This window comes from Tachysurus fulvidraco, chromosome 18, assembly GCF_022655615.1.
Source record: "Tachysurus fulvidraco isolate hzauxx_2018 chromosome 18, HZAU_PFXX_2.0, whole genome shotgun sequence".
NCBI classification, from domain to species: domain Eukaryota; kingdom Metazoa; phylum Chordata; class Actinopteri; order Siluriformes; family Bagridae; genus Tachysurus; species Tachysurus fulvidraco.
The window spans coordinates 3,202,908-3,228,302 of NC_062535.1; the positions used below are offsets into that span (position 1 = coordinate 3,202,908).

At 44.4% G+C, this 25,395-nt stretch overlaps 1 long non-coding RNA gene across 1 annotated transcript; it reads left to right on the plus strand.

Annotated features, from left to right (window-relative positions):
• The first annotated feature begins 38 nt into the window (after positions 1-38).
• On the plus strand, positions 39-11,554 carry LOC125139488. Its single transcript, XR_007138525.1, has 2 exons — positions 39-151; positions 11,257-11,554. It is a non-coding gene; the product is annotated as an uncharacterized LOC125139488 (long non-coding RNA).
• The last annotated feature ends 13,841 nt before the right edge of the window (positions 11,555-25,395 follow it).

Genomic DNA, 25,395 nt, shown 5'->3' on the forward strand with positions numbered 1-25,395 from the left:
AGGATGGAGAATGTGAACTTAGTTCTGATTCTTATTATATTGTCTTGAACAACCCACAATTCTGGTTTGCTTCATTACCTTATTTTTTTAGAAAATTAAATTCTAAATGCTAATCATTCTTTAGCTTTTAACCTACATGCACCAAACACAGGTAAGTTTTTCATCATGGTCTGACTTAAGGTACTTTTACTTTGGTAAACGATACGAATTCTTATTTTCTTGGTACAGAAGCTCAAAAAAGCCTAAATTCATCTAGAATTCCATTCAAAATTCTGAAGTTTTATATCTCATTATGATTTAAGATTTTATGATTATGATTTTCTCCGAAAACAGGCAACTTCTTTAGTCTATTTTAATTAAGATGTATTTTTGAACCGATCAGGCGACTGAATATCCCCAAAATTCCCATAGACTTACATTGATGTCTTAGAATCCCACTTAGCTGTCACACATGCCTATCTATCTATCTATCTATCTATCTATCTATCTATCTATCTATCTATCTATCTATCTATCTATCTATCTATCTATCTATCTATCTATCTATCTATCTATCTATCTGTCATGAATGCGGGATAAAAACGGACCCAAAGGCAACTGCACAAGGCAACATGGCACAGTTAAATACACAGGGTAATCACAATAGGAAACAGGTGTGTGGACAGGGAGGAGCAGACAAAGGCGGGGCAGACACGTGACGAGGAACGTAAACAGATGCACGTGGCCAAAGTCTGGGCTGAGTCCTGAAAGTACACCCCCCCCCCCCCCCCCCGAGGCACGGCTCCTGAAGCACCTAATCCTGACAATGTCCGGGGGGGGGGGGGGGACACGGCGAGATAGATGGGGGAGCAAGGACCATGGCGAGGCAGGTAGGGGGTTCAAGGACCACGGCGAGGCAGGTGGGGGGAGCAAGGACCACGGCGAGGCAAGTGGGGGGAGCAAGGACCACGGCGGGGCAGGTGGGGGGAGCAAGGACCACGACGAGGCAGGTAAGTTGAGCAAGGACCACAGCGGCACAGCCAAAAACAGCCGAGCGACGTCCACAGCCGAGCTGACGGGCCGAGTGACATCCAAAGCCGAGCTGATGGGCCGAGCGACGTCCACAGCCGAGCTGACAGGCCGAGTGACGTCCACAGCCGAGCTGACGGGCCGAGCTGACGGGCCGAGCTGACGGGCCGAGCTGACGGGCCGAGCTGACGTCCACAGCCGAGCGACGTCCACAGCCGAGCTGACGGGTCGAGTGACGTCCACAGCCGAGCTGACGGGGCCGAGCTGATGGGCCGAGCTATGTCCACAGCCGAGCTGACGGGCCGAGCGCTACCCCCGACGGCCAGTCCCACCTCTCAGGAACCAGGAACAGGGAGGGACAGCAGGGAAGAAAAAAAATTCTCCACAAAACCAAAAATCCATAGGGGCGAAATATGGGCCTGCAACACCCCCCACGGACAAGAAGTGGGGCGACGTCCTCCACGGAAACCAAATGTGAGGCGACGCCCCCCACCGGAAAAATGCGGGGCGATGTCACAGGACACCGAAAAAACAAAACAAAACTCTTGCTGGTGACATGGCCCGTAACCAGGAAGTGAGGCGGCGCCCCCCACGGAGAAACCGGATGCGGAGCGGAGTCCCTCACCGAAAAAATGCAGACCGATGTCACCAAACCCGCGACGTCCAGGGAGAAAAGTCACATAAAAAAAAAATGCTCCCAATCGGCCGGTCCAGGTTACCGCTATCCTGCTGGGTCCTAGTTCGGCAGAATCTTCTGTCAAGAATGCGGGATAAAAACGGACCCAAACGCAGGATACCAAAACAAACAGGGTTTAATAACAAAGGACACACTAAACACCACACGGACTAAAGACAGAACAGGACAACAGTAGATTTCACACTGCACAAGGCAACGTGGCACAGTTAAATACAAAGGGTAATCACAATAGGAAACAGGTATGTAGACAGGGAGGAGCAGACGAAGGCGGGGCAGACACGTGACGAGGAACGTAAACAGATGCACGTGGCCAAAGTCCGGGCTGAGTCCTGACTCTATCTATCTATCTATCTATCTATCTATCTATCTATCTATCTATCTATCTATCTATCTATCTATCTATCTATCTATCTATCTACAGTATCTATTGCTGTATCAATGGGGTTATTCTTCTTCACTAAATCTACACTTCTGTTTAGTGAAAGTGGTTTTAGTTTCATGAGAAATTTAAACCTTACCCTAACTTTTAGCCCTGCATGTTTGTGATGTATGTTTGTGATGTGGAACACAAAACACAGAGAGACTTCCTGCATGTAAACGAGCTGAATATGATATAGTTCTTTATTCTTAGAAAGCAGAAAAAAAAAACAATTATATGTGCAAACCAACACACTGTAGTTTAAAAATCAGGTTAATAGATTTCATCTACATTACCCAGAAACCCCTTTATTAATAAGAAAAGTTACTACTACTACTACTACTACTACTACTACTACTACTACTAATAATAATAATATTAATAATAATAATAATAAATATAGCTGCAAGCAGCCATTCCGGGGTCAAGACGATCACAGGCACTAAGAACATGTCGCTGATGAACCATACCAAGTTTTGTAGCGATATGGCATTGTTTTCAAAATTTCATTGCCACTAGGTGGCGCTGTCACGAAACGTTGCATGCACCCTCAGGTCATGACTATTATGACATTTACCAAGTTTCATGTAGACATGCATAAGTTTTGTGAACATACAGCACGTCTGTTTTTGCGTGCTCGCCACCATGTATGTTGCCACGGTTTGGTATCGCTTGACTCAGCATGCCTCAAGGAGTCTAACGACACCTCCTTAATGATTTTAGACTAAGTTTTGCAGTAGTTATAAGCGAAAATAGCTGTTTTTAAAATCTTCTGACCATTAGGTCATGACTATAATAACATATACAAAGTTTCGTGTCAACACGCATAAATTTTGCGAAGATACAGCCTCACGTTTGTTTTGGCGTGCTCGCCACCACACATAGTGGCCGTCTGAAAACAGTTTGGTATCGTTTGACTCAGCATGCCTCAAGTAGTCTAACAACACTCCCTTCATGATTGTAGACTCAAGTTTGCAGTAGTTATAAGTGAAAATAGCTATTTTTCAAATCTCGTGGCCACTAGGTGGCGCTGTCACCAAACGTTGCATGCACCCTCATGTCATGACTGTAATGTAAGTTTCGAGTCGACACGCATAAGTTTTGCGAAGATACGTCCTCACGTCCATTGTGGCGTGCTCGCCACCATGTATGTTGCCAACGGTATACGAGAAGGCATTGGTCTATCAAAAAGCTTTTGATAAATTTTTGTCTCGGGTGTCTCTAGATGCTAGATACCAAAGAACATGCAAATCGGACAGACGGTCTAGGAGGAGTTTGAAAAATTAGGTTTTACAGAAAATTCAAAATCACGGAAAGGTATTCATGAAGGAAATGATCTCATATGGTGCATTCGAATCGGCATGAGCAAAGGATCCAAAATATGCAAGAACTGTGTCTCTAGGCCTTACCAGTCAGCATTTATGAACATGAACATAATTGGATTTTGGACAGTTTGGGGCGCTAAAGGGTTTGAGCTAGACACACCAAAGTTGCTAGAGTAACGTCTAAGACTGGCCTCTACATGTGTGCCAAATTACATAACTTTCCTACATACGGTTCTATGGGCTGCCATTGACTTCAATGGAAGAAGAGGAATAATAATAATAATAATAATAATAATAATAATAATAATAATAATAAATATAGCTGCAAGCAGCCATTCCGGGGTCAAGCCGATCAGATGTGCTCAGAACATGTCGCTGATGAACCATACCAAGTTTCGTAGCGATATGGCATTGTTTTTAAAATCTCATGGCCACTAGGTGGCGCTGTCACGAAACGTTGCATGCACCCTTAGGTCATGACTATAATGACATTTACCAAGTTTCATGTCGACAAGCATGAGTTCGCAAGTTTTGCGAACATACAGCCTCATGTCTGTTTTGGCGTGCTCGCCACCATGTATATTGCCACGGTTTAGTATCGTTTGACTCAAGGAGTCTAACAACACCTCCTTCATAATTTTAGACTAAAGTTTGCAGTAGTTATAAGCGAAAATAGCTGTTTTTAAAATCTTGTGACCACTAGGTGGCGCTGTCACGAAACGTTGCATGCACCCTCAGGTCATGACTTTACTGACCTATACCAAGTTTCGTGTTGACACGCATAAGTTTTGTGAAGATACGGCCTCACATCTGTTTTGGCGTGCTCGCCACCATGTATGTTGCCACGGTATACGAGCAGGCATTGGTGTATCAAAAAGCTTTTGATAACTTTTTGTCACGGGTGTCTCCAGATGCTAGATACTAAAGGACATGCAAATCGGACAAATGGTCTAGGAAGAGTTTGAAAAAGTAGTTTTTATGGAAAATTCAAAATAGCGGAGGGGTATTCATGACAGAAAGGACGTCATATGGTGCATTCGAATCGGCATGAGGAAAGTGTCCAAAATATGCAAAAGTTTTGTCTCTAGGCTTTACGAGTCAGCAGTTATGAATATGAACATAATTGGTATTTGGACTGTTGGTGGTGCTAGAGGGTTTGAGCTAGACACACCAAAGTTGCTATAGTAACTTCTAAGACTGGCCTCTACATGTGTGCCAAATTACATAACTTTCCTATGTACAGTTCTATGGGCTGCCATTGACTTCAAAGGAAGAAGAGGAAGAATAATAAATATACCTGCAAGCAGCCATTCCGGGGTCAAGCCGATCACATGCACTCAGAACATGTCGCTGATGAACCATACCAAGTTTCGTAGCATTATTACATTGTTTTTAAAATATCGTCGCCACTAGGTGGCGCTGTCACAAAACGTTGCATGCACCCTCAGGTCATGACTATAATGACATATACCAAGTTTCATTTTGACACGCATAAGTTTTGCGAACATACAGCCTCACGTCTGTTTTGGCGTGCTCGCCGCCATGTATGTTGCGACGGTTTGGTATCGTTTAACTCAGCATGCCTTAGGGAGTCTAACGACACCTCCTTCATGATTTTAGACTAAAGTTTGCAGTAGTTATAAGCGAAAATAGCTGTTTTTAAAATCTTGTGACAACTGGGTGGCGCTGTCACGAAACGTTGCATGCACCCTCAGGTCATGACTATAATGACATACACCAGTTTCGTGCCAACACGCATAAGTTTTGCGAAGATACAGCCTCACGTCTGTTTTGGCGTGCTTGCCACCACACAAAATGGCCGTCCGAAAACCGTTTGGTATCGTTTGAGTCGGCATGCCTCAAGGAGTCTAACAACACTCCCTTCATGATTTTAGACTCACGTTTGCAGTAGTTATAAGCAAAAATAGCTGTTTTTAAAATCTCGTGGCCACTAGGTGGCGCTGTCACGAAACGTTGCATACACCCTCAGGTCATGACTATAATGACATATACCAAGTTTTGTGTCGACACGAATAAGTTTTGCGAAGATACAGCCTCACGTCTATTTTGGCGTGCTCGCCACCATGTATGTTGCCACGGTATACGAGAAGGCATTGGTCTATCAAAAAGCTTTTGATAACTTTTTGTCTAGGGTGTCTCTAGATGCTAGCTACCAAAGGACATGCAAATCGGACAAACGGTCTAAGAGGAGTTCGACAAAGTAGGTATCACGGAAAATTCAAAATGGCAGAAAGGTATTCATGACAGAAATGTTGTCATGTGGTACATTCGATTCGGCATGAGCAAAGGATCCAAAATATGCAAGAACTGTGTCTCTAGGCCTTACGAGTCAGCAGTTATGAACATGAACATAATTGGATGTTTGGACTGTTGGTGGCACTAAAGGGTTTGAGCTAGACACACCAAAGTTGCTATAGTAACTTTTAAGACTGGCCTATACATGTGTTCCAAATTACATAACTTTCCCACATACGGTTCTATGGGCTGCCATTGACTTCAATGGAAGAAAAGGAATAATAATAATAATAATAATAATAATAATAATAATAATAATAAGAAGAAGAAGAAGAAGAAGAAGAAGAAGAAGAAGAAAACCGACAATAACAATAGGTGTCTATGCCCCTTCGGGGCTTGACCCCTAAATATAGCTGCAAGCAGCCATTCCGGGGTCAAGCCGATCATATGCGCTCAGAACATGTCACTGATGAACCATACCAAGTTTCGTAGCGATATGGCATTGTTTTTTTAAATCTCGTCACCACTAGGTGGCGCTGTCACAAAACGTTGCATGCACACTCTGGTCATGACTATAATGACGTATACCAAGTTTCGTGTCGATACGCATAAGTTTTGCGAACATACAGCCTCACGTCTCTTTTGTCGTGCTCGCCACCACACAAAATGGCCGTCCAAAAACCGTTTGGTATCGTTTGACTCAGCATGCCTCAAGGAGTCTAACAACACTCCCTTCATGATTTTAGACTCACGTTTGCAGTAGTTATAAGCAAAAATAGCTGGTTTTAAAATCTCGTGGCCACTAGGTGGCGCTGTCACGAAACGTTGCATACACCCTCAGGTCATGACTATAATGACATATACCAAGTTTTGTGTCGACACGAATAAGTTTTGCGAAGATACAGCCTCACGTCTATTTTGGCGTGCTCGCCACCATGTATGTTGCCACGGTATACGAGAAGGCATTGGTCTATCAAAAAGCTTTTGATAACTTTTTGTCTAGGGTGTCTCTAGATGCTAGCTACCAAAGGACATGCAAATCGGACAAACAGTCTAAGAGGAGATCGACAAAGTAGGTATCACGGAAAATTCAAAATGGCAGAAAGGTATTCATGACAGAAATGTTGTCATGTGGTACATTCGAATCGGCATGAGCAAAGGATCCAAAATATGCAAGAACTGTGTCTCTAGGCCTTACGAGTCAGCAGTTATGAACATGAACATAATTGGATGTTTGGACTGTTGGTGGCACTAAAGGGTTTGAGCTAGACACACCAAAGTTGCTATAGTAACTTTTAAGACTGGCCTATACATGTGTTCCAAATTACATAACTTTCCCACATACGGTTCTATGGGCTGCCTTTGACTTCAATGGAAGAAAAGGAATAATAATAATAATAATAATAATAATAATAAGAAGAAGAAGAAGAAGAAGAAGAAGAAGAAGAAGAAAACCGACAATAACAATAGGTGTCTATGCCCCTTCGGGTCTTGACCCCTAAATATAGCTGCAAGCAGCCATTCCGGGGTCAAGCCGATCATATGCGCTAAGAACATGTCACTGATGAACCATACCAAGTTTCGTAGCGATATGGCATTGTTTTTTTAAATCTCGTCACCACTAGGTGGCGCTGTCGCAAAACGTTGCATGCACACTCTGGTCATGACTATAATGACGTATACCAAGTTTCGTGTCGATACGCATAAGTTTTGCGAACATACAGCCTCACGTCTCTTTTGTCGTGCTCGCCACCACACAAAATGGCCGTCCAAAAACCGTTTGGTATCGTTTGACTCAGCATGCCTCAAGGAGTCTAACAACACTCCATTCATGATTTTAGACTAAATGTTGCATTAGTTATAAGCGAAAATAGCTGTTTTTAAAATCTTGTGACCACTAGGTGGTGCTGTCACGAAATGTTGCATGCACCCTCAGGTCATGACTATAATGACATATACCAAGTTTCGTGTCGACACGCATAAGTTTTGCAAAGATACAGCCTCACGTCCATTTTGGGGTGCTCGCCACCATGTATGTTGCCACGGTATACGAGAAGGCATTGGTCTATCAAAAAGCTTTTGATAAATTTTTGTCTCGGGTGTCTCTAGATGCTAGATACCAAAGGACATGCAAATCGGACAAACGGTCTAAGAGGAGTTCGACAAAGTAGGTATTATGGAAAATTCAAAATGGCGGAAAGGTATTCAAGACAGAAATGATGTCATATGGTGCATTCGAATCGGCATAAGCAAAGGATCCAAAATATGCAAGAATTCTGTCTCTAGGCCTTACGAGTCAGCAGTTATGAACATGAACATATTTGGATGTTTGGACTGTTGGTGGCGCTAAAGGTTTTGAGCTAGACACACCAAGGTTGCTAGAGTAAATTCTAAGACTGACCTCTACATGTGTGCCAAATTACATAACTTTCCTACATACGGTTCTATGGGCTGCCATTGACTTCAATGGAAGAAGAGGAATAATAATAATAATAATAATAATAATAATAATAATAATAATAATAAGAAGAAGAAGAAGAAGAAGAAGAAGAAGAAGAAGAAGAAAACCGACAATAACAATAGGTGTCTACGCCCCTTCGGGGCTTGACCCCTAATAATAATAATAATAATAATAATAATAATAATAAATATAGCTGCAAGCAGCCATTCCGGGGTCAAGCCGATCACATGCACTCAGGACATGTCGCTGATGAACCAAACCAAGTTTCGTAGCGATATGGCATTGTTTTTAAAATCTCGTTGCCACTAGGTGGCGCTGTCACAAAACGTTGCATGCACACTCTGGTCATGACTATAATGACGTATACCAAGTTTCGTGTCGATACGCATAAGTTTTGCGAACATACAGCCTCACGTCTCTTTTGTCGTGCTCGCCACCACACAAAATGGCCGTCCAAAAACCGTTTGGTATCGTTTGACTCAGCATGCCTCAAGGAGACTAAAAACACTCCCTTCATGATTTTAGACTCAAGTTTGCAGTAGTATAAGTGAAAATAGCTGTTTTTAAAATCTCGTGGCTAATAGGTGCTGCTGTCACGAAACGTTGCATGCACACTCTGGTCATGACTATAATGACATATACCAAGTTTCGTGCTGACACGCATAAGTTTTGCGAAGATACAGCCTCACGTCTATTTTGGCGTGCTCGCCATCATGTATGTTGACACCGTATACGAGAAGGCATTGGTCTACCAAAAAGCTTTTGATAACTTTTTGTCTCGGGTGTCTCTAGATGGTAGATACCAAAGGACATGCAAATCAGACAAACGATCCTTGGGATTCAGCAGTTATGAACATGAACATAATTGGATGTTTGGACTGTTGGTGGCGCTAAAGGGTTTGAGCTAGACACACCAAAGTTACTAGAGTAACTTCTAAGACTGGCCTCTACATGTGCGCCAAATTACATAACTTTCCTACGTACGGTTCTATGGGCTGCCATTGACTTCAATGGAAGAAGAGGAATAATAATAATAATAATAAATATAGCTGCAAGCAGCCATTCCGGGGTCAAGCCGATCACAGGCACTCAGAACATGTCGCTGATGAACCATACCAAGTTTCGGAGTGATATGGCATTGTTTTTGAAAATCTCGTTGCCACTAGGTGGTGCTGTCACAAAACGTTGCATGCACCCTCAGGTCATGACTATAATGACATATACCAAGTTTTGTGTCGACACGCATAAGTTTTGCGAACATACAGCCTCACGTCTGTTTTGGCGTGCTCGCCGCCATGTATGTTTCCACGGTTTGGTATCGTTTGAATCAACATGCCTCAAGGAGTCTAACAACACTCCCTTCATGATTTTAGACTAAAGCTTGCAGTAGTTATAAGCGAAAATAGCTTTTTTTAAAATCTTGTGACCACTAGGTGCGCTGTCACGAAACGTTGCATGCACCCTCAGGTCATGACTATAATGACATATACCAAGTTTCGTGTTGACACGCATAAGTTTTGCGAAGATATGTCCTCACGTCTCTTTTGGCGTGCTCGCCACCACACAAAATGGCCGTCCGAAAACCGTTTGGTATCGTTTGACTCGGCATGCCTCAAGGAGTCTAACAACACTCCCTTCATGATTTTAGACTCACGTTTGCAGTAGTTATAAGCAAAAATAGCTGTTTTTAAAATCTCGTGACCACTAGGTGGCGCTGTCACGAAACGTTGCATACACTCTCAGGTCATGACTTTAATGACATATACCAAGTTTCGTGTCGACACGCATAAGTTTTGCGAAGATATGTCCTCACGTCTCTTTTGGCGTGCTCGCCACCATGTATGTTGCCACGGTATACGAGAAGGCATTGGTCTATCAAAAAACTTTTGATAACTTTTTGTCTCGGGTGACTCTAGATGCTACATACCAAAAGACATGCAAATTGGACAAACGGTCTAGGAGGAGTTCGAAATAGTAGGAAAATTCAAAATGGCGGAAAGGTATCCATGACGGAAATGATGTCATATGGTGCATTCGAATCGGCATGAGCAAAGGATCCAAAATATGCAAGAACTGTGTCTCTAGGCCTTATGAGTCAGCAGTTAAGAACATGAACATAATTGGATGTTTGGACTGTTGGTGGCGCTAAAGGGTTTGAGCTAGACACACCAAAGTTGCTATAGTAACTTTTTACACTGGCCTGTACATGTCTGCCAAATTACATAACTTTCCTACGTACGGTTCTATGGGCTGCCATTGACTTCAATGGAAGAAGAGGAAGAATAATAATAAGAAGAAAACCGACAATAACAATAGGTGTCTACGCCCCTTCGGGGCTTGACCCCTAATAATAATAATAATAATAATAATAAGGAAACCGACAATAACAATAGGTGTCTACGCCCCTTTGGGGCTTGACCCCTAATAATAATAAGAAAACTGACAATAACAATAGGTGTCTACGCCCCTTCGGGGCTTGACCCCTAATAATAATAATAATAATAATAAGGAAACCGACAATAACAATAGGTGTCTACGCCCCTTTGGGGCTTGACCCCTAATAATAATAAGAAAACCGACAATAACAATAGGTGTCTACGCCCCTTCGGGGCTTGACCCCTAATAATAATAATAATAATAATAAGGAAACCGACAATAACAATAGGTGTCTACGCCCCTTTGGGGCTTGACCCCTAATAATAATAATAAGAAAACCGACAATAACAATAGGTGTCTACGCCCCTTCGTGGCTTGACCCCTAATAATATGTAATGTGTAGAAGTGTGTAAAAAGACATTGCTGTAGATCAGCTGATGCTGGAAACAAATGATGGACCACAACTTGTCTTCAGTCTTCATTTAAAAAAAAACATATCTTCAAATGAAAACCAAAAAAAAAAAAATAATCAATTTTAAAAGCAATATCAGAAAAGCGCAGTAAAACACAAGCATACAAAAACACTGTGACTAACCATCATACGTAGAGCAGATGAAGTTAGAGCTTCTGGCTCTCAGGCAGCTCGATCCACTTCTGCTCTTCTCCAGACTGCACTGCTCCGCTTCTCTTCTCATGACTACAGTCTTCATTCCAGGTCCCATTCCCTGGTGCCCAGCCCTCATAGCAGATTATTGATCCAACAACCCAGAACCAGACACGCTGGGCGCAGTCGTGACGCAGGCCGAGCCACACGTATTCAGTGGAGGCGTTTTGAGTCACTTCCTTCACCCAGAGCTGCATCTCCTCGGTGCGCACTGACACCAGGTCATGATGATGGTTCCTGCAGTATGTCAGAGCTTCCCACCAGGTCAGATTCTCCTTAAACAGGATCAGTTTATCTGGATAAAAGAGGCAGCATTCAATAAAAGCTAAAGTGAACAGTTACAATCCAATATTTTTTTCATCCTTTATTTAGCCGAAGATTTAAACAGGAATCTGGATATAATATCCTGAAAATATTGTTAATATAAATATTTTTTCTCCAAATTTTATAAAAAAAAGTTAAATTATCTCTCTCATATCCATTTGTGATTGTATTTATAAAACAAAATCTGCATTCAAACCCCTGTAACTTTGTAACTTGCCAGTAAGGCCTAGAATCAATCTGAAACTAGAGAATCTCTTCTTTCAAATGAGACCAGGCTCACGCCTGTGTGTAAAAGTATGTGGGAGCTGTACCACTTTTTGTTGGACAATGGATATAGGCGGAGGTCCATAAAGCTTCCTTGAGAATAGACCTCATGATTAGGATCTCACAGAACACAACAAGGTTTGTTAAGCTCACGGCTAATGTCATGTTCCTGTTTGGAGTTTTATTTAAATATGACAAATAGTGACCATGCACAAAACTGTGTTGTAAATGCAGGACATGGCTTTTAAAATGGCTTCAGATAAATATAGTCTGATGTCTGTGTTTGTGCTAAGACGGGACTATCGGACAGCCAGTGGGCAGCCATTTATGCTGTGGCATCCGTGGAGCAGTTGTGGGGTTCGGTGCCTTGCTCAAGGGCACCTCAGTCATGGCTGGCCCGAGACTCGAACCCACAACCTTAGGATTACGAGTCAGACTCTCTAACCATTAGGACACGACTTGCCCCCAAGAATACAAGAATTGGCATCAAAATAAAGTTCCACCCAAGTCATTTATAGCTGCTCATTCACAGAGTCTGTCATTTACTTTTAAATAACACACACACACACACACACACACACACACACACACACACTGACCTGAGAAGAGCAGAGTCACTGAAACGAAGCGAACCATATCTGTAACGAAATTGTTATGTATTAACAATCTGACTCTTTCTATGTTCTGTTATAAGTTATATTACTGTAGTAAAGTTATTAATTCACCAGCTTCTCTCTCTCTCTCTCTCTCTCTCTCTCTCTCTCTCACACACACACACACACACACACACACACACACACACACACACACACACACATAAATAAATACATGATTAAATAGATATGCGTACATCATGTATATATCATGTACTCCACACAGGGTGTGTGTTACGAGTGTTCTTCTGTTCTTCACCTCACTTTGTGCACCTGAACCTAACAAACCTCTTATTATATAGTATTACTGTCCTCTTTCAATCTCACCCATCACTTTACATATTCCCTTAGATATAGATGTAATCTCAGTATTTGCTGTTCATCAGAGTTTTGCTGTTGTTGTGATGCTGTTGTTATGTGTTTTTATTTGGAACATATTTGAACGACAGATATATCTGTGTTCATAGAATAAAGCCTGCAGGGTTTTCTATGAATTTGGATAAAGACAGGTGAACAGAAAGAGGTGAATTTAAAGGATGGAGAATGTGAACTTAGTTCTGAATCTTATTGTATTGTCTTTATCAGTGACACAGATGAGGGTCCAAAAAAAGAAAATTTATTAACATAAAGGATAGTAATAAATGTCTATATATGAAAACATAAATGCACAGAATGTAACCAGGCAAAGTCTTGGAGGAAAAAAAAATAATCCAATCAGAAACGGGCAGTAATCCACACAGGAAAAAAGGGTAATCCGAAATGTCAATAACCGGAGCGCAAAAAACGGAACCAAAAACAACCGGCAGCAGAGAAAAACTCACGTAAGGAATGACAGGGAAAAAAGGTAATCCGAGACGGGAAAATCCACACGGAAATAGAAAACGCGAGGCACAGATAACACCCGGACCGGAGGCTGGCAGGAGTGACTCAAGAAAGCGACGTAGTGACGAGAGATCATCTGGTGAGAATCCAGCATAAACGGCGTGCTTAAATAGCAGTGCCGAGTATAAAAGTCATGCGACAGGGAATGACGTCACCAGAGTGCGCCGCGAAGGTGAGCTTCGGATGAGTGCGCTGACAGTACCCCCCCTCCATGGGGCGTATCACGACGTCCCACCAGGCTGGTCGGGGTGGTCACGATGAAACTGGGAGAGGAGGTCTGGGTCCAAGATGTGGCGTGCCGGAACCCAGGAGCGTTCCTCAGGGCCGTACCCCTCCCAGTCCACCAGGTACTGTAGACCCCTCCCACGGCGTCTGGAGCGCAGGAGCCGACGGACAGTAAACGCAGGGCCGCCATCAATGACCCGGGCGGGAGGAGGGGGTCTGGTGGAGGGAACCAGTGCACAGGCCTGGACAGGTTTCAGCCTGGAAACGTGAAAGGTGGGGTGGATGCGAAACACTCTGGGCAGCTTGAGCCGGACCGCAGCTGGATTGATAACCTTAGATATAGGGAACGGTCCAATGAAACGGGGAGCCAGCTTCCTGCATGCAATCTTCAACGGGAGGTCTTTGGTGGAAAGCCACACCCGTTGCCCGACACAGTAAGGAGGAGCGGGGCGGCGTCTGCGGTTGGCCCAGCGAGCATAACTCCGGGAAGATCTCAGCAAGGCGAGGCGGGCTCTTCTCCAGACTCGACGACAGCGCCTCACAAGGGCCAAGGCTGAGGGAACTGAGGCTTCTAGCTCCTGTGTGGAAAATAATGGGGGCTGATAGCCATAGGCAGCCTGAAAAGGGGAAAGACCCGTGGCAGCAGTAGGCAGAGAGTTATGGGCATACTCGACCCAAACAAGGTTGGAGGCCCAAGACGAATGATCCTCGGCACAGAGGAGACGGAGCCCCGTCTCCAGCTCCTGGTTGAGCCGTTCCGTCTGCCCATTGGACTGGGGGTGAAACCCAGAGGAGAGGCTAATGGAGACGCCTAAGAGCTGGCAGAATTCCTTCCAAAAATTGGAGGTGAACTGGGGTCCCCTGTCCGAGACTATATTCCGGGGAATGCCATGGAGCCGGAAAACGTGTTGGAGGAGGAGCAACGCCGTTTCCTTGGCTGAAGGGAGTTTGGTCAGGGGGACAAAATGGACGAGCTTGGAAAAGCGATCGACCACCGAGAGGATAGCGGAGTAGCCATCAGAAAGAGGGAGGCCGGTGACGAAATCAAGTGAGATGTGGGACCAAGGTCTGCAAGGGATCGGCAGGGGCCGCAGGAGGCCGGCAGGGCGAGATCGAGAGCTCTTGTGTTGCGCACATACTGGGCAGGCAGTGACAAATTCCCGTGCGTCATGTCTGAGCGAAGGCCACCAGAAACGACGCTGGAGAACCGATAGGGTCCGAGGGAAACCGGGATGACAGAAAAGCCGAGAGTTGTGACACCACTGAAGAACTTGGGAACGGAGCTGGTCAGGGACATAAAGTTTGCCTTCAGGACAGTCAGTAGGGACCGGCAGGTTAGACACGGCTTGCTGAACCCTTCTCTCTATCCCGAGTCGAAGCGCCCGAACAGTGACAGAGGGGGGAAGAATGTGTTCAGCAACGGCCTCGACGGGATCGGGGGAGAACTGACGAGAGAGAGCATCTGGCTTCCCATTCTTCATTCCCGGCCGATAAGACAGCACAAAGTTAAACCTGCCGAAAAAGAGTGCCCAACGAGCCTGTCGGGGTTTCAGTCTCTTGGCAGTCCGGAGATATTCAAGATTCTTATGGTCAGTCCAGACCAGAAATGGTAGTTCCGCACCCTCCAGCCAGTGCCGCCATTCCTCCAGGGCGAGTTTGACTGCCAGTAGCTCACGTTCGCCGATAGTGTAGTTACGTTCAGACGAGGAGAGACGGTGTGAAAAGAAAGCACACGGGTGAAGTTTATTGTCCTTGACGTCCCTTTGAGACAAAACGGCCCCAACTCCGGTATCAGATGCATCAACCTCAACCACAAATTGTCGCGTGGAATCCGGCAAGGAGAGGATGGGGGCAGAGGTAAAAAGCTGCTTCAGCTTCTTGAAGGCTTGCTCGGCTTGAGGCCCCCAAGAATAAGGTTGAAGAGGAGAAGTGAGCTGGTGCAAGGGTGCAGCAACCGAGCTGTAACCCCGGATGAATCGCCGATAGAAATTAGCGAATCCCAAGAACTGCTGGAGCTGCTTACGTGTTCCAGGGCAGGGCCAGTCCCGAACAGCCTTGATTCTGTCAGGATCCATCCGAACACTCCCTGCTGTCAGAATGAAACCCAAGAAGGTGGTTTTCGTGACATGGAAATCACATTTCTCAGCCTTGACATATAACTGGTTCTGCAAAAGCGTCTGGAGCACTGCACGGACGTGACGGATGTGTTCCTCAGGTGTGCGGGAAAAAATGAGGATGTCGTCCAAGTAAACAAACACAAATATGTTTAACATGTCCCGTAAAACGTCGTTGACCAGTGCTTGGAATACTGCTGGGGCATTGGTGAGGCCAAACGGCATCACCCGGTACTCGTAATGGCCAGTGGGAGTGTTGAATGCGGTCTTCCATTCGTCGCCCTCACGGATGCGGACTAGGTGATAGGCGTTCCGAAGGTCCAGCTTGGAGAAAATGGTGGCCCCCTGAAGGAGCTCAAAAGCGGAGGCCATGAGAGGCAACGGGTAGCGATTTTTAATGGTGATGGCGTTCAGACCCCGATAGTCAATACAGGGTCGTAGAGTCCCATCCTTCCGCTCCACAAAGAAAAAACCTGCACCGGCTGGGGATGAAGACGGGCGGATAATGCCTGACTCCAAGGACTCCTGTATATATTGGGTCATGGCTTCCCTTTCAGGCTTGGATAGGTGGTACAGGCGCCCCCGGGGGGGGGGGCAGTGCCTGGCAGGAGGTCGATAGCACAGTCATAAGGTCTGTGTGGTGGTAGGGAAGTGGCACAAGCTTTACTGAACACTTGTCCCAGATCATGGTATTCAGCAGGCACCAGAGAGAGATCGGGGGGCAGGTCCTCCTTGACTGATAACAAGCGGGGTGCCAAGGTGGTCAGGCAATGAGCCTGGCAGTAGATCCCCCAACCAAGGACCCGGCCGCTGGACCAATCCAGGTGAGGGTTATGTTTCTGCAGCCAAGGTAATCCAAACATGACTGGTGCATGGGGCGAAGGGATAACGAGGAAGGAGATCCACTCCATGTGTTCCTTGGTGACGGACACCAGCAGGGGCTTGGTGCGGTAGCGAGCTCGGTGAAGGATATGGCCATCCAGGGCCCGTACCTGGAGACTGGCGGGTAGAGGTTCAGTCTCGATCTCCAGCTGACGCACTAACTCCTCATCAAGGAACTCCGCGTCAGCTCCAGAGTCAACGAAGACCGCGAGATCATGTTCCTGGCTCTTGATCTGGAAACGGGCTCGGAGAAGTGGCTTGGGGGAGGCTAAACACCAGAGGCTCGCCGCGGGCTCCTCCGTCAACGGCGAGCCCTGTCTTTTGCTGGGCATGCGAAGGCAAAGTGTCCTGCCTTGCCACAGTAGAGACAGAGGTCGTGGGCCCGGCGCCGCTCCTTCTCTGCTGCGGACAGGAGACGCCGTCCTATCTCCATGGGCTGTGGAGGTGGAGGAGAGTGTGATCTGTAAGACTCCGAGCGGGTCTTGACATATGGGTTTCTGGGAGGCCCATATGACCTGTCTGGTTCGACAGGGGGCTTGGCATTCGGGGTTCTAGGAGGCCAGGAACGGGTTGGGCGACCCTCCTCTCTTCGTTCCTGGATACGGCGATCGATCCTGGTTGCCAGACAAACCAGGTCGTCAAGCTCTTGAGGGAGTTCTCGGGCCGCGAGTTCATCCTTCACCAGGGGGGACAAGCCGCGGTAGAACGCGTCGTAGAGCGCCGTGGGGTTCCAGCCACTGTCCCCAGCTGCCATGCGGAAATCCACAGCATACTCAGCCACTGAGCGGGACCCCTGAGATGATTCGAACAAGGCTCGAGTGGCGTCCATCTTAGGCAGTGTGGAGTCGAAAACCTTGCGCAGCTCAGCCGAAAAGGCATCGAACGAGAAGCAGATGACTGACTGACGTTCCCACTCTGCTGTTGCCCAGATCTTGGCCTTCCCAGATAACAAAGAGATAACGTATGCTACCTTGGACCGATCCGAAGGGAAGGAGGAGGGTTGGAGCTCGAAGATCACTGAGCACTGCATCAAAAATGCACGGCAAAGTCCCGCCTCACCAGAAAAACGCTCGGGATGAGGCAGATGTGGCTCCCGAATGGGGTTTATGTTCTGCTCAACCACGGGTTGGGGGGGCTGGGCAGGTGGCCTCGTAAAGGGCGAGGAGGCCTGTGTCGTGGTGAGCATGCTCATGCGCCGAATGAGCTCATTGGTGGATGCGGCTATCTCCTTGAGTTGGCGCTCATGCGCAGCGGAGGATTTGGACAAGGAGTCGAGCTGGGACTGCATCTCCAGAGATCCTGCTGGGTTCATTATTGGCCAGATGATACTATCAGTGACACAGATGAGGGTGCTGGGAAGGAGAACCCAAACGCAGGTCAGGGTCCAAAAAAAGAAAATTTATTAACATAAAGGATAGTAATAAATGTCTATATATGAAAACATAAATGCACAGAATGTAACCAGGCAAAGCCTTGGAGGAAAAAAAAATAATCCAATCAGAAACGGGCAGTAATCCACACAGGAAAAAAGGGTAATCCGAAATGTCAATAACCGGAGCGCAAAAAACGGAACCAAAAACAACCGGCAGCAGAGAAAAACTCACGTAAGGAATGACAGGGAAAAAAGGTAATCCGAGACGGGAAAATCCACACGGAAATAGAAAACGCGAGGCACAGATAACACCCGGACCGGAGGCTGGCAGGAGTGACTCAAGAAAGCGACGTAGTGACGAGAGATCATCTGGCGAGAATCCAGCATAAACGGCGTGCTTAAATAGCAGTGCCGAGTATAAAAGTCATGCGACAGGGAATGACGTCACCAGAGTGCGCCGCGAAGGTGAGCTTCGGATGAGTGCGCTGACAGTCTTGAACAACCCAAAATTCTGGTTTGCTTTATTACCATATTTTTTTAGACAATTACAATCCGCACCGCTGTCTCTATGGAACCGGGCAGGAATCAAGCGCGTCTCAGTTCTTAGTCGAGCCCGACACTTATCATCCAATTAAAAAAAAGAGGCTACACAATAGCCAATCAGAAAATAGCACTATTGTATCTGGGTAAGATTTAACACAACAACTAATGAAAAAAAACATTCATTACAGATGGTATTTTCAATGGTCGGTTTGAACAAAACCTCAACACGAAACAGCTTGTCTCTGGACAGGACATTGTCCTCAATCATGACCCTAAAAATGTCTGGGCTTGTGCTGAACTGTTTTATATGGGAGCAACTTTACACATGATAAAGGAGTCCAAAAAGGCAACAAACACTTACAATAAACACCAGTCATAATCTCTCTCTCTCTCTCTCTCTCTCTCTCTCTCTCCCTCTCTCTCTCTCTCTCACACACACACCTACAGTACATGCACCAAACTCAGGTAAGTTGTTGATCATGGTCTGACTTAAGGTGCTTTAACTTTGGTAAGTGATAGGAATTGTGGTTTTTCTGGTACAGAAGCTCAAAAAGGCCTAAATTCATCTAGAATTCCATTCAAAATTCTGAAGTTTTATATATCATTATGATTTCAGGTATTTTTCACCAAACTCAGGCAACTCTTGTAAGACTATTGTAAGATGTATTTTTGATCCGATCGAATATGCCAAAAATTAACATAGACTAACATTGATGTCTTAGATTCTCACTGTGCTCTCACACATGCCTATCTATCTATCTATCTATCTATCTATCTATCTATCTATCTATCTATCTATCTATCTATCTATCTATCTATCTGTCTGTCTGTCTGTCTGTCTGTTAATTCAGTAATAAGTTGAATCACAAAATTACTGCAATATACACATCTGACATTTAAAGAAACAAGTGCTCAGAAATCCCAGGTATAGAAAGAAACCATCAACATGTCAATATGCAGACATCCTGATAACACACTCAAATAACTCTCTCTCTCTCTCTCTCTCTCTCTCTCTCTCTCTCTATATATATATATATATATATATATATATATATATATATATATATGTATATATATATATATATATATAAATCAAAAACATAAAGAATAATGATGATTTTAACATAACTGTTTACATGGCTTGGTGTTAAACGAGCTGTATATGATTTAGTTCTTTATTCATAGAAAGCAGCAAAAACAACACACTGTAGTTTAAACATCAGGTTAATAGATTTCACCTACATTACCCAGAAACCCATTTATTAATAAGCAGGGATGCACACAACTGGTGTGCAGGGCAGCATGCGCCCCAAAATGAAAAATGCGCGCTGTTAATACTCTCTAAACGCTCACGTGCGTACTGACGTCGTTCATGGGCGTTAATGCACAGTCGCCATTTTAGATCGATTTAGATTGAGATTAATTCTGTGAGAGATGTCCAAAAAACAGCAAACATTAAGTAGCTTCTTTGGCATTCCACCACCTCAAAAGAAACGTCAGAACGAGTACGAGCAGAAAAAAAGAGTTTTCTCCAAGAAGTGGCTTCAAGAAGTGGCATGGCTTGAATCCGACGATGAGCGCAGCCGAATGTGAGATAACGAAGATATGTCGTGCACATCCCCATATAGCAGACAAAAGTAGAGCTTTCTATGCAGCTGAATTTTGGGGTCTACTATTTGATGGATCGGAGGACATAACAAAAACGGAACAGGAAATAGTGTACATTGTTTCTGTGTCCAGCAGCGGAGAGTTTACCAATGATTTCCTTGGATTAATTGAACTTTGAGCAAAACGAAAGGCGCGGGACATAACAGAAGGCCTGGTTAAACTGTTCAACGATTTAGGCTTGGATGAATGGCGGACAAAGTTAGTCGCTGTTTGCACGGATGGGGCTGCTGTCAATGTCAGTACGTACATCGGCATTTTACCGAATCTACGGCAAATGGTTATGACAGAGTTATAATCTGTCAGTGTCCACTGTGAGGAACATAGTGAAGGAATGAAAGACCACAGGCACAGTTCTACCTGTTAACGAACACCGAAATTGTATATAAAATAAAAAGTGATACAGCTCCCACATACTTTAACATACAGGGGTGAGCCTGGTCTCATTGGAAAGAAGAGATTCTCTAGTTTCAGATACAAGTATCAGATTGATTCTTACTGGCACAAAGTTACAGAGGCTAGAATGGAAGTTTTGATTTCCGCCTGAGATTTTTAATTAATCTTATTTTTCTGGAACATGTTAGGTAACATTTAACAACTGAGGGTCATAGCCACATGTCTTGGCTTTCACCAAAAAAATCAAGTCAAAAGACCCAAAAATGGCTTCAATATAACTATTTTTCTACAGACATGTCCATCCGGTCATGTGTTTCTTGTTTAGTTGTTTACTCTATAACTTTAAATTAAAAGACTTCATGCTCAGTTTAAATGGCCTAAAACAAACACAGCCTCTCTCTCTCCTATTCTGTTGTGTAAAGAGGCCTGTAACCTGACACCCTGAGCTGTGAGAATGTGAAAAGGTCGAGGATTGCGCAATGAACCCATTGTGCAAGATTTTCGCGCAGATGCAGGCAGCAGAGAGGGGGGTTGCTGCATATTGTTGGAATCGTCTCCTTATTGGCTAAAGAGCTGTATAGGTCCCGGCCCATTTCATTACTATTGGAAGGAGTAAATGTCAGTCAAGGGAGGGTTCCCAAAAAATGATGTCTGACCTCATTGGCTTCTCAGCCGTCTATCTCTGCAATACAAGCACCGATTGGCTCAAGTGAGGGCGTGTTTAATTCGTTATGCCCTGGGCTATAAATATGACGTAAATTTAGAATTTTTGAAACCTCCAATGAGAAGTTAGAGCCGAAACAAAGATGGTGGCGCACCACTGTTTCCAATTTTTCGGAATATTTGCGGTGCGACCAAAGCGTTTTGGATTAAAAGGCTTACAGATTCCAGTTCCTTGGACCTTTGGGGATTTTTGTGGAATATTTGTTTTGGAATATATTACCCCAGTGAAGAAAGGGATATATTACCCCAGTGAAGAAAGGTAAGGGAAAACTGGTCTAGCACCACCTAGTTTTCTCCAAAAAATTTTTCTAATAGTATGACGGCTATGAATCATATTATGCTTTGTGCGTGGGCTTAAAAAAATATTGAGAGTATAAACTTTACTAGAAACATAAGTTTTTTCATGTTTTTAGAGGATTTCATGCTTAAAAGTTACAATGAAGTTCTGCAGCTTCAGCCCCTAGTAGTAGTGTTCCACATATGGAACGGTGTTCAACAAGCTGTTGGCCAGAAGTGGCAGGCCATGTTGTAGAGGCAAAAGCGAAGGATGGTGAGAACGGTCAAAAACAGCCCACATACCACCTCCAAAGACTTCCAACATCAACTTGCTGCAGATGGTGTTCAGCACAATTCAGCACACTTTGCACAAGGTAAAGCTGTACGGGAGAGTGATGCAAAAGAAGCCTTTTTTGCACAAACGCCACAAACAGAGTCGCTTGAGGTATGCAAACTCATTTTGGAAGAAGGTGCTGTAGAGTGATGAAACACGTTAAAAGTAAAGGAGCTATGATGATATCAGCATTGTTTTCCTTGACATAGAGCTAATGTATCTGCCTGATCAATACAGTGGGCACTTCAAGGTCTTGAGTATTTTGTTAACAAACACTTGAAATACAGCAGGCAATTTGTTAAGTCCACATAGTATGACAAAGTACTCGTGTCCCCTGGTAGTGTGGAATGTGGTTTTCCACTTCACTCTCTCTCGCCAGTGGTTCATCTTTGCAACTTTCCAAAGCCTGGGTCTCTGAGATGGACAGTAAGAATATTCTGCCTTTAGAAAGGGAGGTGTTAGGTAAAAGATTGGTAGTACAATCCCATGATCTATGTGGTGGCATTTGGGTGGCTTGTTCCCTGCTGAACACCTCCCCCAGGTCATGGTATTCCAAGGATACATCAACAACATGAGTGGTGTCTGGGATTTCAATGGAGGTGGAGTGGCACCGGAAGATCATAGAGAATGAGTGGTGTTTGAGGGGGCTCCGCGAGGTGGTAATGTTCGACGTTGCTAAGTTGAATTTAAATTGGCCTGTAGAAGAAGTTAGTGTAGCTCATAACATGCCTGATATCTCATTCCATGCTAGATGACTGCTTCCCGATTTCGCCTGTTCTGGGAAGCAGTGAGTACTGTCATTAACAGCATTCACGGAATTTATCCATCGTCACAGTGAGCAGCCTGGGCCATCTTCCAGCCACAACCAGCCCCACCTCTGACCTTTCCTGCTCAGAGTGAGTGTTGCAGCCCAAGCTCACCCATCAAAGTTTATGGAGGCCTATCAGCATGCCCACACCCAGGCCTGTCAAGTAAGCTAAAAAAGAAATCCTGATGCCCGAGGGCTTCGATTCCTAGGAGCGACTTCCCCTTCCTCCGACTTTGCCGTCTCTGGCATTTTGGAGGTCAGTAAGGTCTGCCCTTACTCTCTTTTCTTGTCTCCTGGATCAGCACCTGAAGGGTATCAGGGAGATCAGCATGATGTTGAAATCTTTTGTAGAGATTTGGTAGTTTGCTACTCTCCGTTTCAGGGTGTATTACCCACGGTTGTTGGCAAACACCTAACCACGTTTCTCCAAGAGAAACTGCTCTCGCTTCTAAGGCAAGGGACCTTAGTTTATGTTCCCCTCCCAGATCAAGACTCCAGCTTTTACATCTGGTATATTGTTGTATATATATAAATACAGGGGTCTGTGTCCAACTTTGGACCTGCAGGCTCTAAACTCTGAATGAGATTTGCATGATGAGTAGTTTGAAGAATGTAAAAAGCATGTAATCATTCAACAGCCACTTTAATAGGAACAGTTACACCTATTTATGCAATTTTCTATGTCATATATGCAATGCATAAAATCCTATACAAGCTTCAGTTAATGTTCAAATTCTAAAATATAGTGCCAAACACTAACAGTAATACAGTTCATTTAAAGCATTTTGCAGACACCCTTACATTTTACCTCATTTTATAGCTAAGCAATTGAGGGTTAAGGGCCCAGCAGTTGCAGAATAATGGACATGGGATTCAAACTCACAACCTTCCGATAGGTAGTCCAACACCTTAACTACTAAGCTAGCACATCCTGGAGTAAGTAGTGACAGCAATTGTGTCTTTTAAAAACTTGCTGTATGTGAACAGTCTGTTTTTGCTTGGACAAGAGATGGTTTCCAGTGGATATTTTACCATAGCATTTTTTTATTTGGCATGTTGAGATCAAAATCACTTGTGAACCTAGTCTCTCTCTCTCTCCCTCTCTCCCTACACACAAACAGACACCCACACAAAACACACAATCATTGCATACACACTGACCTGGGAGCAAGAGCAGGTTGATTGAAATGAGACCAACCATATTTACAAGTAACATAAAAGCTATTTAAAGACATTTACAAAATTACACTGTACGTTCAAGTGTACATATGAATAAACATCAGCTATACATACCAGCCACGTTTCTCATGTACTTTTCTGATTAAGTGGATGTAAATGGTCAGGGTGTTAATTGTGATGTTTGCAGTAATATATAGCTGTTTCCTCACCTTATTATTTGTGATCCTTGTGATCCTGTTTGTAATTATATTTCTGTCCTCTTTTATCCTCTCCCATCTATTTGACCTCCCCTCTTGTGTCTGTTCTATATATGTATTGTTCTGCATTTCCACGAAACTATTTGCATAGAGGAAAGAAGGATTTGTGTTTCTTATTTGGAATTAATTTAAATAAAGGATAGCTTTGTTTGTGCAAGCTGTTTGTGTTTACAGACAAACAAACTAAAAACTTGTGTTCTTTGATGGCTATAAAGTACAATCTGAGCTCCACAAACTTTGGACATGTAAAGTACAATCAATGTAATGTAAGGGCTTGTTATGTCAGACATGGCTGTATTTCCCCATATTCTTTTTTACTGTATTTTCTTGATTCCTTAGGTTCTATTCCTGTATGTCACCATATGGAATGGTAGGATCGTAGTGTAGCAGAGCGGTAGGGGAAAGAGTGTAACAATGCTACACAAAACATATACTTGAAATGACCAGGCCTTTCCAGAGCAAGAGGAGATAACACATGACCCAGCTACAGCACAGTGTCAAGCCACACAACTCACACATGTGGAAGGTACACAAACAGCACACAGTGAACAAGCCACCCTCAAAAAGGTACAGCAATTATTCCTCCCCCTCAAAGATGACCCACCCAACACAAGTATTTTTTTTTTGAGATATGAGCTGTGATTAGACCAAATTTTTGTCCTGATATACTAGCAAATTTTTGAGATACGAGCATCCGAGCCGCCGCAGGCGAAACAAAGATCTCCAACAACCACGTGTGCTCTTGTAGTAGGGCAGTCTAGGTACCGCCCTATTAAATGCAGTTTTAACCTGAATGACAAGTGCGACAGCCTATTGGCTGCTGCTCCGGGTGTATTTAAGGCGTAGTTTGTCACCTGGGTACGCATCATACAACTGTTGTTTGTGGGTGTGCGCGCAGCTTGCGGGAGGTATGTATCCAGCTGTATGGCTAACGTTTCTGCTAGCGTCTGTGCACTATCTAAGGTGTATTTGTTTATAGCCAGGTTATGGTCCCGATTGGTACGACGTTGCTGTTGGGTACAGGCTGTCCTTCACTCCAGGTTGTGTGCTCTGGATCACCTGCATAGTTGCAGTTCGTTGATTACGGATAAAGCTGTGAGTAACTGAACCCGTGTGCTTCATGCTCTACTTCCGGGTATGTATATCTAGTCCTTTTGAGCATTATTGGGGTGGTGTTTTTGACGATTGATTTTATTAACTTTTGTTTATTTTAGTGCATCTGTTCGTAAGCACATTATTACTGTGGACTGCAGGGCGAATGCTCCTTAGACCACATTAAGACTGCACTGTTTG